Below are 18849 nucleotides of genomic sequence, written 5' to 3' on the forward strand. Positions count from 1 at the left end.
TCAATTGGACAGAGGTCCCATAGCAAAGAATCTGACTTCATGTCAGCACAGAATCAGTCTCTTCATGCCATAGCAGAGAATCTGGCTTCATGTCAGCACAGAATCTGTCTTCATGTCATAGCAGAGAATCAGGCTTCACGTCACCCACCACTGGAACAGGCCATTGTCACACATTTAGGCCCCGGCACCCAGACAGAGGAGAGCGGTCCCGTAACAGAGAATCTAGCCTTATGTCAGCGCAGAATCTGTCTTCATGTCATAGCAGAGAATCAAGCTTCACGTCACCCACCACTGGAACAGGCCACTGTCACACATTTAGGCCCAGGCACCCAGGCAGAGGAGAGAGATCCCGTAACAGAGAATCTGGCCTTATGTCAGCGCAGAATCAGTCTTCATGTCATAGCAGAGAATCAGGCTTCACGTCACCCACCACTGGAACAGGCCACTGTCACACATTTAGGCCCCGGCATCCAGACAGAGGAGAGCGGTCCCGTAACAGAGAATCTGGCCTTATGTCAGCGCAGAATCTGTATTCATGTCATAGCAGAGAATCAGGCTTCACGTCACCCACCACTGGAACAGGCCACTGTCACACATTTAGGCCCAGGCACCCAGGCAGAGGAGAGAGGACCCGTAACAGAGAATCTGGCCTGATGTCAGCACAGAATCTGTCTTCATGTCATAGCAGAGAATCAGGCTTCACGTCACCCACCACTGGAAAAGGCCACTGTCACACATTTAGGCCCAGGCACCCAGTCAGAGGAGAGAGGTCCCGTAACAGAGAATCTGGCCTTATGTCAACACAGAATCTGTCTTCATGTCATAGCAGAGAATCAGGCTTCACGTCACCCACCACTGGAACAGGCCATTGTCACACATTTAGGCCCAGGCACCCAGGCAGAGGAGAGAGGTCCTGTAACAGAGAATCTGGCCTTATGTCAGCACAGAATCTGTCTTCATGTCATAGCAGAGAATCAGGCTTCACGTCACCCACCACTGGAACAAGCCACTGTCACATATTTAGGCCCTGGCACCCAGACAGAGGAGAGAGGTCCGGTAACAGAGAATCTGGCCTTATGTCAGCGCAGAATCTGTATTCATGTCATAGCAGAGAATCAGGCTTCACGTCACCCACCACTGGAACAGGCCACTGTCACATATTTAGGCCCAGGCACCCAGGCAGAGGAGAGAGGTCCCGTAACAGAGAATCTGGCCTTATGTCAGCGCAGAATCTGTATTCATGTCATAGCAGAGAATCAGGCTTCACGTCACCCACCACTGGAACAGGCCACTGTCACACATTTAGGCCCAGGTACCCAGGCAGAGGAGAGAGGTCCCGTAACAGAGAATCTGGCCTTATGTCAGCGCAGAATCTGTCTTCATGTCATAGCAGAGAATCAGGCTTCACGTCACCCACCACTGGAACAGGCCACTGTCACACATTTAGGCCCCGGCACCCAGACAGAGGAGAGCGGTCCCGTAACAGAGAATCTGGCCTTATGTCAGCGCAGAATCTGTATTCATGTCATAGCAGAGAATCAGGCTTCACGCCACCCACCACTGGAACAGGCCACTGTCACACATTTAGGCCCAGGTACCCAGGCAGAGGAGAGAGGTCCCGTAACAGAGAATCTGGCCTGATGTCAGCGCAGAATCTGTCTTCATGTCATAGCAGAGAATCAGGCTTCACGTCACCCACCACTGGAACAGGCCACTGTCACACATTTAGGCCCAGGCACCCAGGCAGAGGAGAGAGGTCCCGTAACAAAGAATCTGGCCTGATGTCAGCACAGAATCTGTCTTCATGTCATAGCAGAGAATCAGGCTTCACGTCACCCACCACTGGAACAGGCCACTGTCACATATTTAGGCCCAGGCACCCAGGCAGAGGAGAGAGGTCGCGTAACAGAGAATCTGGCTTCATGTCAGCACAGAATAAGTCTTCATGTCATAGCAGAGAATCAGGCTTCACGTCACCCACCACTGGAACAGGCCACTGTCACACATTTAGGCCCAGGCACCCAGGCAGAGGAGAGAGGTCCCGTAACAGAGAATCTGGCCTTATGTCAGCACAGAATCTGTCTTCATGTCATAGCAGAGAATCAGGCTTCACGTCACCCACCACTGGAACAAGCCACTGTCACATATTTAGGCCCCGGCACCCAGACAGAGGAGAGAGGTCCCGTAACAGAGAATCTGGCCTTATGTCAGCGCAGAATCTGTATTCATGTCATAGCAGAGAATCAGGCTTCACGTCACCCACCACTGGAACAGGCCACTGTCACATATTTAGGCCCAGGCACCCAGGCAAGGGAGAGAGGTCCCGTAACAGAGAATCTGGCCTTATGTCAGCGCAGAATCTGTCTTCATGTCATAGCAGAGAATCAGGCTTCACGTCACCCACCACTGGAACAGGCCACTGTCACACATTTAGGCCCCGGCACCCAGACAGAGGAGAGCGGTCCCGTAACAGAGAATCTGGTCTTATGTCAGCGCAGAATCTGTATTCATGTCATAGCAGAGAATCAGGCTTCACGTCACCCACCACTGGAACAGGCCACTGTCACACATTTAGGCCCAGGTACCAAGGCAGAGGAGAGAGGTCCCGTAACAGAGAATCTGGCCTGATGTCAGCGCAGAATCTGTCTTCATGTCATAGCAGAGAATCAGGCTTCACGTCACCCACCATTGGAACAGGCCACTGTCACACATTTAGACCCAGGCACCCAGACAGAGGAGAGAGGTCCCGTAACAGAGAATCTGGCCTGATGTCAGCACAGAATCTGTCTTCATGTCTTAGCAGAGAATCAGGCTTCACGTCACCCACCACTGGAACAGGCCACTGTCACATATTCAGGCCCAGGCACCCAGGCAGAGGAGAGAGGTCGCGTAACAGAGAATCTGGCTTCATGTCAGCACAGAATAAGTCTTCATGTCATAACAGAGAATCAGGCTTCACGTCACCTACCACTGGAACAGGCCACTGTCACACATTTAGGCCCCGGCACCCAGACAGAGGAGAGGTTCATTCAACTTTGGGTTGCCCCGCAATATAATGGTAAAATGAAATTATAAATAGTATTGAATGAGGAAGTGCCCTGGAGTAGAATAATATATTGTTATTGGGAGGTAGTTAATATCTAATCTGCACAAGGGATGGACCTGTCCTGTGGGATCCATGCCTGGTTCATTTTTATAAACGTCAGCTTGTCCACATTGGCTGTAGACAGGCGGCTGCGTTTGTCTGTAATGACGCCCCCTGCCGTGCTGAATACACGTTCAGACAAAACGCTGGCCGCCGGGCAGGCCAGCACCTCCAAGGCATAAAAGGCTAGCTCTGGCCACGTGGACAATTTGGAGACCCAGAAGTTGAATGGGGTCGAACCATCAGTCAGTACGTGGAGGGGTGTGCACAGGTACTGTTCCACCATGTTAGTGAAATGTTGCCTCCTGCTAACACGTTCCGTATCAGGTGGTGGTGCACTTAGCTGTGGCGTGGTGACAAAACTTTTCCACATCTCTGCCATGCTAACCCTGCCCTCAGAGGAGCTGGCCGTGACACAGCTGCGTTGGCGACCTCTTGCTCCTCCTCTGCCTTCGCCTTGGGCTTCCACTTGTTCCCCTGTGACATTTGGGAATGCTCTCAGTAGCGCGTCTACCAACGTGCGTTTGTACTCGCGCATCTTCCTATCACGCTCCAGTGTAGGAAGTAAGGTGGGCACATTGTCTTTGTACCGGGGATCCAGCAAGGTGGCAACCCAGTAGTCCGCACACGTTAAAATGTTGGGCAACTCTGCTGTCGTTGCGCAGGCACTGCAGCATGTAGTCGCTCATGTGTGCCAGGCTGCCCAGAGGTAAGGACAAGCTGTCCTCTGTGGGAGGCGTATCGTCATCGTCCTGTGTTTCCCCCCAGCCACGCACCAGTGATGGGCCCGAGCTGCTTTGGGTGCCACCCCGCTGTGAACATGCTTCATCCTCATCCTCCTCCACCTCCTCCTCATCCTCGTCCTCCTCGTCCTCCAGTAGTGGGCCCTGTCTGGCCACATTTGTACCTGGCCTCTGGTGTTGCAAAAAACCTCCCTCTGAGTCACTTTGAAGAGACTGGCCTGAAAGTGCTAAAAATGACCCCTCTTCCTCCTCTTCCTCCTGGGCCACCTCCTCTTCCATCATCGCCCTAAGTGTTTTCTCAAGGAGACATAGAAGTGGTATTGTAACGCTGATAACGGCGTCATCACCACTGGCCATGTTGGTGCAGTACTCGAAACAGCGCAACAGGGCACACAGGTCTCGCATGGAGGCCCAGTCATTGGTGGTGAAGTGTGTCTGATCCGCAGTGCGACTGACCCGTGCGTGCTGCAGCTGAAACTCCACTATGGCCTGCTGCTGCTCGCACAGTCTGTCCAGCATATGCAAGGTGGAGTTCCACCTGGTGGGTACGTCGCATATGAGGCGGTGAGCGGAAAGGCCGAAGTTACGCTGTAGCGCAGACAGGCGAGCAGCGGCAGGGTGTGAACGCCGGAAGCGCGAACAGACGGCCCGCACTTTATGCAGCAGCTCTGACATGTCGGGGTAGTTGCGAATGAACTTCTGCACCACCCAATTCAGCACATGCGCCAGGCAAGGGATGTGCGTCAAACCGGCTAGTCCCAGAGCTGCAACGAGATTTCGCCCATTATCGCACACCACCAGGACGGGCTTGAGGCTCACCGGCAGCAACCACTCATCGGTCTGTTGTTCTATACCCCGCCACAACTCCTGTGCGGTGTGGGGCCTGTCCCCCAAACATATGAGTTTCAGAATGGCCTGCTGACGTTTACCCCGGGCTGTGCTGAAGTTGGTGGTGAAGGTGTGTGGCTGACTGGATGAGCAGGTGGAAGAAGAGGAGGAGGAAGCTGAGTAGGAGGAGGAGGAGACAGGAGGCAAAGAATGTTGCCCTGCGATCCTTGGCGGCGGAAGAACGTGCGCCAAACAGCTCTCCGCCTGGGGCCCAGCCGCCACTACATTTATCCAGTGTGCAGTTAGGGAGATATAGCGTCCCTGGCCGTGCTTACTGGTCCACGTATCTGTGGTTAGGTGGACCTTGCCACAGATGGCGTTGCGCAGTGCACACTTGATTTTATCGGACACTTGGTTGTGCAGGGTAGGCACGGCTCTCTTGGAGAAGTAGTGGCGGCTGGGAACAACATACTGTGGGACAGCAAGTGACATGAGCTGTTTGAAGCTGTGTGTGTCCACCAGCCTAAATGACAGCAATTCATAGGCCAGTAGTTTAGAAATGCTGGCATTCAGGGCCAGGGATCGAGGGTGGCTAGGTGGGAATTTACGCTTTCTCTCAAATGTTTGTGAGATGGAGAGCTGAACGCTGCCGTGTGACATGGTTGAGATGCTTGGTGACGCAGGTGGTGGTGTTGGTGGTACATCCCATGTTTGCTGGGCGGCAGGTGCCAACGTTCCTCCAGAGGCAGAGGAAGAGGCCGAGGCGGCGGCAGCAGCAGCAGAAGAGGCTGAGGCAGCAGCAGAAGAGGCCGAGGCGGCAGCAGCAGAAGAGGCAGCAGGGGGAGCCTGAGTGACTTCCTTGTTTTTAAGGTGTTTACTCCACTGCAGTTCATGCTTTGCATGCAGGTGCCTGGTCATGCAGGTTGTGCTAATGTTCAGAACGTTAATGCCTCGCTTCAGGCTCTGATGGCACAGCGGGCAAACCACTCGGGTCTTGTCGTCAGCACATTGTTTGAAGAAGTGCCATGCCAGGGAACTCCTTGAAGCTGCCTTTGGGGTGCTCGGTCCCAGATGGCGGCGGTCAGTAGCAGGCGAAGTCTCTTGGCGGCGGGTGTTCTGATTTTGCCCACTGCTCCCTCTTTTGCTACGCTGTTGGCTCGGTCTCACCACTGCCTCTTCCTCCGAACTGTGAAAGTCAGTGGCACGACCTTCATTCCATGTGGGGTCTAGGACCTCATCGTCCCCTGCATCGTCTTCCACCCAGTCTTGACCCCTGACCTCCTGTTCAGTCTGCACACTGCAGAAAGACGCAGCAGTTGGCACCTGTGTTTCGTCATCATCAGAGACGTGCTGAGGTGGTATTCCCATGTCCTCATCATCAGGAAAAATAAGTGGTTGTGCGTTAGTGCATTCTATCTCTTCCACCCCTGGGGAAGGGCTAGGTGCATGCCCTTGGGAAACCCTGGCAGCAGAGTCTTCAAACAGCATAAGAGACTGCTGCATAACTTGAGGCTCAGACAGTTTCCCTGATATGCATGGGGGTGATGTGACAGACCGATGGGCTTGGTTTTAATGCGCCATCTGTGCGCTTTCTGCAGAAGACTGGGTGGGAGATAATGTGAACGTGCTGGATCCACTGTCGGCCACCCAATTGACTAATGCCTGCACCTGCTCAGGCCTTACCATCCTTAGAACGGGATTGGGCTCCACCAAATATCGCTGTAAATTCTGCTGGCTACTGGGACCTGAGGTAGTTGGTTCACTAGGACGTGTGGCTGTGGCAGAACGGCCACGTCCTCTCCCAGCACCAGAGGGTACACTAACACCACCACGACCATGTCCACGTCCGCGTCCCTTATTAGATGTTTTCCTCATTGTTCCCGTTCACAACAATTTTGAGAATGGCAAATTTGGTAATGCTTTTTCAACCCAGAACAAAAAGTGTGCTTTTACGGTCACTACAAATAACTTGACCAGCTAAAACTGTGCAGATTTGGTTGAATAGAGATGTGAGACCTGTTTTTTTTTGCGCTGTGTGACAGTTATAGGTTTAATCACAGAATGACACTTCTATCAGCACGCTAGCGTGTGTCTTAGGTTTTTCTGAATCACACTATCAATACCTTCAATGTAAGATTTTATTTTTGGGATAGATTTCAAGTAGGCCTCAAATACCACAAACTAGTTATTTTCAGAATGGCAAATTTGGGAATGCTTTTTCAACCCAGAACAAAAAGTCTGCTTTTACGGTCACTACAAATAACTTGACCAGCTAAAACTGTGCAGATTTGGTTGAATAGAGATGTGAGACCTGTTTTTTTTTTGCACTGTGTCACAGTTATAGGTTTAATCACAGAATGACACTTCTATCAGCACGCTAGCGTGTGTCTTAGGTTTTTCTGAATCACACTATCAATACCTTCAATGTAAGATTTTCTTTTTGGGATAGATTTCAAGTAGGCCTCAAATACCACAAACTAGTAATTTTGAGAATGGCAAATTTGGGAATGCTTTTTCAACCCAGAACAAAAAGTCTGCTTTTACGGTCACTACAAATAACTTGACCAGCTAAAACTGTGCAGATTTGGTTGAATAGAGATGTGAGACCTGTTTTTTTTTTTGCGCTGTGTGACAGTTATAGGTTTAATCACAGAATGACACTTCTATCAGCACGCTAGCGTGTGTCTTAGGTTTTTCTGAATCACACTATCAATACCTTCAATGTAAGATTTTCTTTTTGGGATAGATTTCAAGTAGGCCTCAAATACCACAAACTAGTTATTTTCAGAATGGCAAATTTGGGAATGCTTTTTCAACCCAGAACAAAAAGTCTGCTTTTACGGTCACTACAAATAACTTGACCAGCTAAAACTGTGCAGATTTGGTTGAATAGAGATGTGAGACCTGTTTTTTTTTTGCGCTGTGTGACAGTTATAGGTTTAATCACAGAATGACACTTCTATCAGCACGCTAGCGTGTGTCTTAGGTTTTTCTGAATCACACTATCAATACCTTCAATGTAAGATTTTCTTTTTGGGATAGATTTCAAGTAGGCCTCAAATACCACAAACTAGTTATTTTCAGAATGGCAAATTTGGGAATGCTTTTTCAACCCAGAACAAAAAGTCTGCTTTTACGGTCACTACAAATAACTTGACCAGCTAAAACTGTGCAGATTTGGTTGAATAGAAATGTCAGGTCTATTTTTTAGGCGCTGGGTGACAGGCTCAACTTGCCCCTGATGTAATATATGGCCAAAAAATAACCACACTGTTGATGGTTAAATGCACTTGGGTGACACAGGCTCAGCCTGCAGCTGATGTAGTATATGACCAAAAAATAATCAGACTGTTGATGGTTAAATGCACTTGGGTGACACAGGCTCAGCCTGCAGCTGATGTAGGATATAGCACAAAATAACCACACTATCGATGGTTAAATACACTTGGTGATAGCTCGTGCTGGCGCACCACAAGTCACAAAATGGCCGCCGATCACCCCATAAAAAAAGTGATCTAAAAACGCTCTGGGCAGCCTCAAAAAAGTGAGCAAGTCAATAATAGCACTTCAATGATCCACAGCTGCAGATCGATCACAGAATCAAGTCTTTTGGAGGAGTTAATCTGCCTAATCTCGCCCTAACGTCGCAGCTGCAACCTCTCCCTATACTGATCATAGCAGAGTGACGTGCGGCGCTACGTGACTCCAGCTTAAATAGAGGCTGGGTCACATGGTGCACTGGCCAATCACAGCCATGCCAATAGTAGGCATGGCTGTGATGGCCTCTTGGGCCAAGTAGTATGACGCTTGTTGATTGGCTGCTTTGCAGCCTTTCAAAAAGCGCCAAGAAAGCGCCGAACACCGAACCCGAACACGGACTTTTACGAAAATGTTCGGGTCCGTGTCACGGACACCCCAAAATTCGGTACGAACCCGAACTATACAGTTCGGGTTCGCTCATCCCTAACTATGACCAGTCTGATCAGTGGTCTTTTGGTTACCGATCTTGACCATTTTAACTTCCAGATCGCTAGTAATAATGGGCTATGAGGGATCTGCTAGCAGGAGAGCTGCACCTCACACAACCATTCAGCTCCGGTGCAGGCTCCGCCCCCTTGGAGACAGGTCTTAATGGAACAATTTGACTTCATGACAATGCTTCTGCTTTATGACTGATGTGAATTACATTATAACCTTTGCATTTGTAGACATGTTGCCTATATGTAATCCTTTTATTTTGCCTGTCAATTAAATGTGATGTTCAAGGTTATACCTTGTTGAGGGGGTTGTTCCCCTATTTAAAGTTTGTTTATTTTGTGAAAATGGAAAAATAAAGCCTTTTAAAAAAAAAATAATAATAATGTTTTCGGATGGAGTACTGTATATGTCACGGATGTGTATTACAAGCACACACAACAGAGACAGTAGATGAGGACTGGCCCCTGATTATTTAAATTTACGCTAAAGAAACAGTTTTCGGATGGCGTACTGTATATGTCACAAAAATCCACCCACTATGGACACTAAATTAGGCCCAGATTATTGGAATTTGCCCTAAAGAAACTGTTTTCGGATGGCGTACTGTATATGTCACAGAAAATAACACACTATGGACACTAGATTAGGCCCAAATTATTCAAATTTACGCTAAAGAAACAGTTTTCTGATGGAGTACTGTATATGTCACAGATGTGTATTAAACGGACACTATAGACAATAAATGCGGCGCGGATTATTTGAATTTACGCAAAAAGACACAGTCTGCGGATGATGTACAGTATATGTCACTAATAGGTATTAAAGAAAAATATCTTCCTTCTGTCAAACACACACACAGATTCCGTAAAAAGACTTTGGGGTCTTTGAAAAGCTTTTGGTAATAAAAACAGCAAATTTCTCTCCCTGCACTATCTGTCCCTTCCTCAGCACGGATGTCCCTGAGACTCATCAATTTAGCGCAGGTAAAAATATATTGCTGCTCTAAAACACACACACACACACACACACACAGTAGTCCTTAGAAGGACTTGTGGGTCTTTGAAAAGCTTTCTGCGAATAATAACTGAGAATTTTTCTCCCTACACTGCCTTTCCCTTCCTACGCTCTGTTCTCCCTGACTATGACTGATCCGAGCACGTGTCATCAACTCATCGGGTGCTATATAGCACTCGATGACGAGTTTCGGCCAGCCAATCACTGTAATGCCAGAAGCTAACATGGTTGCTGGCATTACAGTGATGGCAGTACTTACCTGCACATTTATTGGCTGCTTAGCAGCCGCAAAACGTGCAGGAAGGAGACTCGAGCATGGTGCTCTAGCACATGCGGTACTCGGCCGAGTACCGCCATGTGCCAAGCATAGCGATGCTCGAGCCGAACCGGTATTCGGCCGAGCATGTTCGCTCATCACTAATGGTAACGAATCACATTTTCCCTAAAATGGCTGCTACATGTGTGAGGACGTGGAGAAAGGAAGTCTGGTAAGGCGTTATCACCTAGACTTACATGCCTGGATGCAGCCAATCAGCAGCCAGCCAGCAGACATCTTGGATTTAGACATTTTCCAGTGTTCTGAGTGCATGGGCAGACGTGAGAAGGCACTAGGGACAGCAATATGAAAATCCTGATTGTTAAAAAACAAACCTGAAAAAATGATTTATAAGTGCAGGGATAGGATAGGGAAGAATCATTGCACAGCATCTTAGTGCGGGGAAAGATGTCAGAAGGCACTAGGGAAAGTGCTAGAAACGCGATTTACAAGTAGTGTTGATCACGAATATTCGAATTTCGAATTTTTTTCGCGAATATAGGTACTTCGAAAATTCGCGAAAATTTTGAATATAGTTATATATTCGAAATTTCGAATATTCAAATTTTTTCTGGTTTTTTTTTTCGATTTTTTTAAATTTTTTATCAGTACACATGATCCCTCACTGATTCTAGCTTGGGGCCAATAAGAAGGCTGCAATATACTTGACTTTAGGAGTAGTAGTGTTTGCGAATTTTGCTCTATATTCGTTTTTTTGATTATTCGCTATATTGCTATATATTCTTGTTTTATAATATTACGAATATTCGAAAAAAGAAGTTATAGCAATATAGAGAATATTCAAAAAAAATCGAATAGAGCAATTTAGCTAATATAGTGATATAATCTTCTTTGTCTAATAGTTGTAAGTTGAAAAATTTGCAATAAAGAATTCGAACCCGAAAATTCGAATTCCGAAAATTCGCATATTACACAATCATTACCTTTCCGATTTTTTGAGTAAAAAAAAATCGCGAATTTTTGAATTTGCGAATTTTCGACGAATATTCTACAAAATATTTGCGAAATATCGCGAATTTGAATTTGAGCCCTGCCGCTCATCACTATTTACAAGTGCAGGGAAAGATTATTTGGGGATCCAAATAGCCATTATACAGCTCTGTCATTAAAACAATTTGTTCTTCAGGTGCAAGTGCTATGTTGAAAAGCCTTTAAAGGCTTATATCTGTGGAAAAAGATAAATATATTCTCAGATTACATCTGCAGTTATATGTGGTGAAAGCCTTCATTGGCCTATTTCAGTACAAAAAGAAAAATATATACACAGTTCACTTTTGCAGCTATATGTGGTGAAAGCGTTTAGTGGCCTATTTCATTACAAAAAATAAAATAAAATAAATATATACATATACAGGTCCTTTTCAAAAAATTAGCATATTGTGATAAAGTTCATTATTTTCTGTAATGTACTGATAAACATTAGACTTTCATATATTTTAGATTCATTACACACAACTGAAGTAGTTCAAGCCTTTTCTTGTTTTAATATTGAAGATTTTGGCATACAGCTCATGAAAACCCCAAATTCCTACTTCAAAAAATTAGCATATCATGAAAAGGTTCTCTAAACGAGCTATTAACCTAATCATCTGAATCAACTAATTAACTCTAAACACCTGCAAAAGATTCCTGAGGCTTTTAAAAACTCCCAGCCTGGTTCATTACTCAAAACCGCAATCATGGGTAAGACTGCCGACCTGACTGCTGTCCAGAAGGCCATCATTGACACCCTCAAGCAAGAGTGTAAGACACAGAAAGAAATTTCTGAACGAATAGGCTGTTCCCAGAGTGCTGTATCAAGGCACCTCAGTGGGAAGCCTGTGGGAAGGAAAAAGTGTGGCAGAAAACGCTGCACAACGAGAAGAGGTGACTGGACCCTGAGGAAGATTGTGGAGAAGGACCGATTCCAGACCTTGGGGGACCTTCGGAAGCAGTGGACTGAGTCTGGAGTAGAAACATCCAGAGCCACCGTGTACAGGCGTGTGCAGGAAATGGGCTACAGGTGCCGCATTCCCCAGGTCAAGCCACTTTCGAACCATAAACAGCGGCAGAAGCGCCTGACCTGGGCTACAGAGAAGCAGCACTGGACTGTTGCTCAGTGGTCCAAAGTACTTTTTTCAGATGAAAGCAAATTTTGCATGCCATTCGGAAATCAAGGTGCCAGAGTCTGGAGGAAGACTGGGGAGAGGGAAATGCCAAAATGCCTGAAGTCCAGTGTCAAGTACCCACAGTCAGTGATGGTCTGGGGTGCCATGTCAGCTGCTGGTGTTGGTCCACTGTGTTTTATCAAGGGCAGGGTCAATGCAGCTAGCTATCAGGAGATTTTGGAGCACTTCATGCTTCCATCTGCTGAAAAGCTTTATGGAGATGAAGATTTTATTTTTCAGCACGACCTGGCACCTGCTCACAGTGCCAAAACCACTAGTAAATGGTTTACTGACCATGGTATTACTGTGCTCAATTGGCCTGCCAACTCTCCTGACCTGAACCCCATAGAGAATCTGTGGGATATTGGGAAGAGAAAGTTGAGAGACGCAAGACCCAACACTCTGGATGAGCTTAAGGCCGCTATCAAAGCATCCTGGGCCTCCATAACACCTCAGCAGTGCCACAGGCTGATTGCCTCCATGCCACGCCGCATTGAAGCAGTCATTTCTGCAAAAGGATTCCCGACCAAGTATTGAGTGCATAACTGAACTTAATTATTTGAAGGTTGACTTTTTTGTATTAAAAACACTTTTCTTTTATTGGTCGGATGAAATATGCAAATTTTTTGAGATAGGAATTTGGGGTTTTCATGAGCTGTATGCCAAAATCATCAATATTAAAACAAGAAAACGCTTGAACTACTTCAGTTGTGTGTAATGAATCTAAAATATATGAAAGTCTAATGTTTATCAGTACATTACAGAAAATAATGAACTTTATCACAATATGCAATTTTTTTTAAAAAGACCTGTATATATATATATATATATATATATATATATACAGTACAGACCAAAAGTTTGGACACACCTTCTCATTCAAAGAGTTTTCTTTATTTTCATGACTATGAAGGCATCAAAACTATGAATTAACACATGTGGAATTATATACATAACAAACAGGTGTGAAACAACTGAAAATATGTCATATTCTAGGTTCTTCAAAGTAGCCACCTTTTGCTTTGATTACTGCTTTGCACACTCTTGGCATTCTCTTGATGAGCATTCTCTTGATGACTATAATTCCACATGTGTTAATTCATAGTTTTGATGCCTTTAGTGTGAATCTACAATTTTTATAGTCATGAAAATAAAGAAAACTCTTTGAATGAGAAGGTGTGTCCAAACTTTTGGTCTGTACTGTATATATATGCAGTTCACTTCTGCAGTTATTTGTGGTTAAAGCATTTAGTAGCCTATTTCAGTACAGAAAGAAAACTATATACACACTTTACTATTGCAGTTATTTGTGGTGAAAGCGTTTAGTGGCCTATTTCAGTACAAAAAGAAAAATGTATATACGCACTTCACTGTTACAGTTATTTGTGGTGAAAGCGATTACTGGCCTATTTCAGTACATAAAGAAAAATATATACGCACTTCACTGTTGCAGTTATTTGTGGTGAAAGCATTTAGTGGCCTATTTCAGTACAAAAATAAAAATATATACGCACTTCACTGTTGCAATTATTTGTGGTGAAATCGATTATTGGTCTATTTTAGTACAAAAAGAAAAATTTATACGCTCATTATTGTTGCAGTAATTTGTGGTGAAAGCGATTACTGGCCTATTTCAATACAAAAATAAAAATATATATATGCGCTTCACTGTTGCAGTTATTTGTTGTGAAAGTGATTAGTGGCTTATTTCAGTACAAAAAGAAAAATATATACGCACTTCACTGTTGAAAACGATTATTGGCCTATTTCAGGTCAAAAATAAAAATACATACGCACTTTACTGTTGGAATTATTTGTGGTGAAAACAATTACTGGCCTATTTCAGTACAAAAATAAATATATATATGCATTTCACTGATGTAGTTATTTGTCGTTAAAGCAATTACTGGCCTATTTTAGTACAGAAAGAAAAATATATACGCACTTCACTGTTGCAGTTATTTGTAGTGAAAGCATTTAGTGGCCTATTTTTGTACAAAATGAAAAATTTATACGCTCTTTACTATTGTAGTTATTTGTGGTGAAAGCGATTACTGGCCTATTTCAGTAAAAAAAGAAAAATATATACGCACTTCACTGTTGCAATTATTTGTGGTGAATGCGATTACTGGACTATTTTAGTACTTAAAGAAAAATTTATACACACTTCAATGTTGCAGGTATTTGTGGTGAAAGCATTAGTGGCCCAATTCAGTACAAAAATAAAAATATATATGCTCTTGACTGTTACAGTTATTTGTTGTGAAAGCGATTACTGGCCTATTTCAGAACAAAAAGAAAAATGTATACGTACTTCACTGTTGCAGTTATTTGTGGTGAAAGCGATTACTGGCCTATTTCAGTACAAAAAGAAAAATTTATATGCATTTTACTTCTGCAGTTATTTGATGTAAAAGCGTTCAGTGGGCTATTTCAGTTGAAAAAGAAAAATATATACCCACTTCACTGTTGCAGTTATTTTTGGTGAATTGAGAATAGGAGAGAATCTAACTCAGCAATCTACCTAGAAATAGTTGTGTGGGTGCAGGACACAATCGTTTTACCCTGCCCTAAGCCCATTGACCAAAAAACAACTTTTATCCGTCTGTTAGTTAGGTGAGCGGCGGCGGGGGCCATTTTATGCAAGCTCAGTGCACCAGCACTGCATCTGAGCTTTTGGGACATTGCAAATCACCATTTTTTTTGGGCAAACTACAACATCTGGATTAGTCAGTGTGCAATTTAAGGTAGAAATATACCCATCGTTTTCTGGGGTTTGAAAAACACACATTTTTTTTCTCAAAAAACTGTATTTTCCAGATCTGCAAGTGTTAAATTCAAGTTTAATATATACAGCTTTCATATTCTGTTAGCAAAAAAATACTTTTTTGGCAATCTACAACATCTGTAATAGTCAGTGTGCAATTTAAGGTAGAAATACACATATCATTTTCTTTTCAAAAAGTTTTCTTGGCAGCCTTTGATGCAGATGTCATTGTGAGATACACCCTTAATACATTTGGGTTTCATTCAGAGATTTTAAATACCGCCATTTGGTGCACCAATATTGAATTCAGGCCTACACTGGTTTAGGCCCTCAAACTTTTTTCCGATGTTCGGCCGAACCCTTCGAACCCGAACATCCAGGTGTCCGCTCAACTCTACTTTTATCACTTTCCTAACTTTGCTGCATTTCAGCTGTCTGACTGACATGGGGACAGCCTCCGGCGCTGGCACGGCCGTACCAGCGCCGGAGGCTATCACCATGTCATTGGAACAGCTGATATGCAGCAAAGTTAGTTGTATTCAGCCAGTTATTTACCTGAGCCAGTCTGTATGCTCCTGATGAGTTAAAGTGTTATGAAACTCTGCTATTTTAGGTGGCACATAACAGTTATGGATTCAAGTAATACCAGTAATTCCAGGCCCTGGTCGTGGTGCTGCTGGTGCTGGTGGAGCTCCTGTTGCAGGGAGAGGATTTGGTTGATCTGTGCCAGCTACAAGCGCAAATGAAACACCTTCCTCAGGTGCACGTAGACGACAGGACGTTCAGCGTCATTTTGTAGGCCCGAATACCGGTGTACGAATGGTGAGGCTAGAACAAGTAGAAGCGGTAGTAGATTGGATGGATGACAGTAGTGATGAGCGGCAGGGGTCATATTAGAATTCACGATATTTCGCAAATATATTTTGTAGAATATTCGCGAATTCGAATATTTATTTGGAGTAGTGTTTATTGCAAATTTTTGTAATGCAAATTTTGGTAATGCAAATTTTTGTAATGAGAATCAATGAGATTGTGAAAACTCAGATCCGATGGTATATTCTAACCCCCAGGCGTTCCCATGGTGATGGGGACTCTTGTTGTGGAGGAGTATGCCAAAGTGGAACAACTGTACAGATTTTTAAAAAAAAGACGAATATTCTAGAAAACGAATATATTCATTTTTTAGAATGTTCGTAATATTCAATAACAAGAATATATAGCAATATAACGAATATTCGAAAAAAAAAACAATATAGAGCAATTTAGCTAATACAGGGAGTGCAGAATTATTAGGCAAGTTGTATTTTTGAGGATAAATTTTATTATTGAACAACAACCATGTTCTCAATGAACCCAAAAGACTCATTAATATCAAAGCTGAATATTTTTGGAAGTAGTTTTTAGTTTGTTTTTAGTTTTAGCTATTTTAGGGGGATATCTGTGTGTGCAGGTGACTATTACTGTGCATAATTATTAGGCAACTTAACAAAAAACTAATATATACCCATTTCAATTATTTATTTTTACCAGTGAAACCAATATAACATCTCAACATTCACAAATATACATTTCTGACATTCAAAAACAAAACAAAAACAAATCAGTGACCAATAAAGCCACCTTTCTTTGCAAGGACACTCAAAAGCCTGCCATCCATGGATTCTGTCAGTGTTTTGATCTGTTCACCATCAACATTGCATGCAGCAGCAACCACAGCCTCCCAGACACTGTTCAGAGAGGTATACTGTTTTCCCTCCTTGTAAATCTCACATTTGATGATGGACCACAGGTTCTCAATGGGGTTCAGATCAGGTGAACAAGGAGGCCATGTCATTAGATTTTCTTCTTTTATACCCTTTCTTGCCAGCCACGCTGTGGAGTACTTGGACGCGTGTGATGGAGCATTGTCCTGCATGAAAATCATGTTTTTCTTGAAGGATGCAGACTTCTTCCTGTACCACTGCTTGAAGAAGGTGTCAGTAGGACTGGGAGTTGAGCTTGACTCCATCCTCAACCCGAAAAGGCCCCACAAGCTCATCTTTGATGATACCAGCCCAAACCAGTACTCCACCTCCACCTTGCTGGCGTCTGAGTCGGACTGGAGCTCTCTGCCCTTTACCAATTCAGCCACGGGCCCATCCATCTGGCCCATCAAGACTCACTCTCATTTCATCAGTCCATAAAACCTTAGAAAAATCAGTCTTGAGATTTTTCTTGGCCCAGTCTTGACGTTTCAGCTTGTGTGTCTTGTTCAGTGGTGGTCGTCTTTCAACCTTTCTTACCTTGGCCATGTCTCTGAGTATTGCACACCTTGTGCTTTTGGGCACTCCAGTGATGTTGCAGCTCTGAAATATGGCCAAACTGGTGGCAAGTGGCATCTTGGCAGCTGCACGCTTGATTTTTCTCAGTTCATGGGCAGTCATTTTGCGCCTTGGTTTTTCCACACGCTTCTTGCGACCCTGTTGACTATTTTGAATGAAACGCTTGATTGTTCGATGATCACGCTTCAGAAGCTTTGCAATTTTAAGAGTGCTGCATCCCTCTGCAAGATATCTCACTATTTTTGACTTTTCTGAGCCTGTCAAGTCCTTCTTTTGACCCATTTTGCCAAAGGAAAGGAAGTTGCCTAATAATTATGCACACCTAATATAGGGTGTTGATGTCATTAGACCACACCCCTTCTCATTACAGAGATGCATATCCCCTAATATGCTTAATTGGTAGTAGGCTTTCGAGCCTATACAGCTTGGAGTAAGACAACATGCATAAAGAGGATGATGTGGTCAAAATACAAATTTGCCTAATAATTCTGCACGCAGTGTATAGTGCTATAATCTTCTTTGTCTAATAGTTGTAATTTTTTTCTCATCTGAAGTTCAGATTGGAAAAAAAATACAACTATAAAAAAAATATATTATAGCACTATATTAGCTAAATTGTTCTAAATTTGTTTTTTTTGAATATTCGCTCTATTGCTATATATTCTTGTTTTAGAATATTACGAATATTCGAAAAACTAATATATAGCACAATATAGAATATATTCATTTTTTAGAATATTCGTCTTTTTAAAAAAAATCTATACAGTTGTTTCACTTTGGCATACTCCTCCCCGACAAGCGTCCCCGTCACCATGGGAATGCCTGGGGGTTAGAAAATACCATCGGTTCACGATCTCATTGATTCTCATTACGTAAATTTGCAATAAACACTACTCCTAAAGTCAAAGATATTGCAGCCTTCTCATTGCCCCACAAGCTAGAAGCAGGGAGGGATCATGTGTACTGATTAACCACCTCAGCCCCCAGTGCTTAAACACCCTGAAAGACCAGGCCACTTTTTACACTTCTGACCTACACTACTTTCACCGTTTATTGCTCGGTCATGCAACTTACCACCCAAATGAATTTTACCTCCTTTTCTTCTCACTAATAGAGCTTTCATTTGGTGGTATTTCATTGCTGCTGACATTTTTTGTTATTAATCGAAATTTAATGATTTTTTGGCAAAAAAATGAAATTTTTCACTTTCAGTTGTAAAATTTTGCAAAAAAAAACAACATCCATATATAAATTTTGCTCTAAATTTATTGTTCTACATGTCTTTGATAAAAAAAAATGTTTGGGTAAAAAAAAAATGGTTTGGGTAAAAGTTATAGCGTTTACAATCTATGGTACAAAAATGTGAATTTCCGCTTTTTGAAGCAGCTCTGACTTTCTAAGCACCTGTCATGTTTCCTGAGGTTCTACAATGCCCAGACAGTACAAACACCCCACAAATGACCCCATTTCTGAAAGTAGACACCCTAAGGTATTCGCTGATGGGCATAGTGAGTTCATAGAACTTTTTATTTTTTGTCACAAGTTAGCGGAAAATGATGATTTTATTTT

Source organism: Bufo bufo, chromosome 4 (genome assembly GCF_905171765.1).
Source record: "Bufo bufo chromosome 4, aBufBuf1.1, whole genome shotgun sequence".
NCBI classification, from domain to species: domain Eukaryota; kingdom Metazoa; phylum Chordata; class Amphibia; order Anura; family Bufonidae; genus Bufo; species Bufo bufo.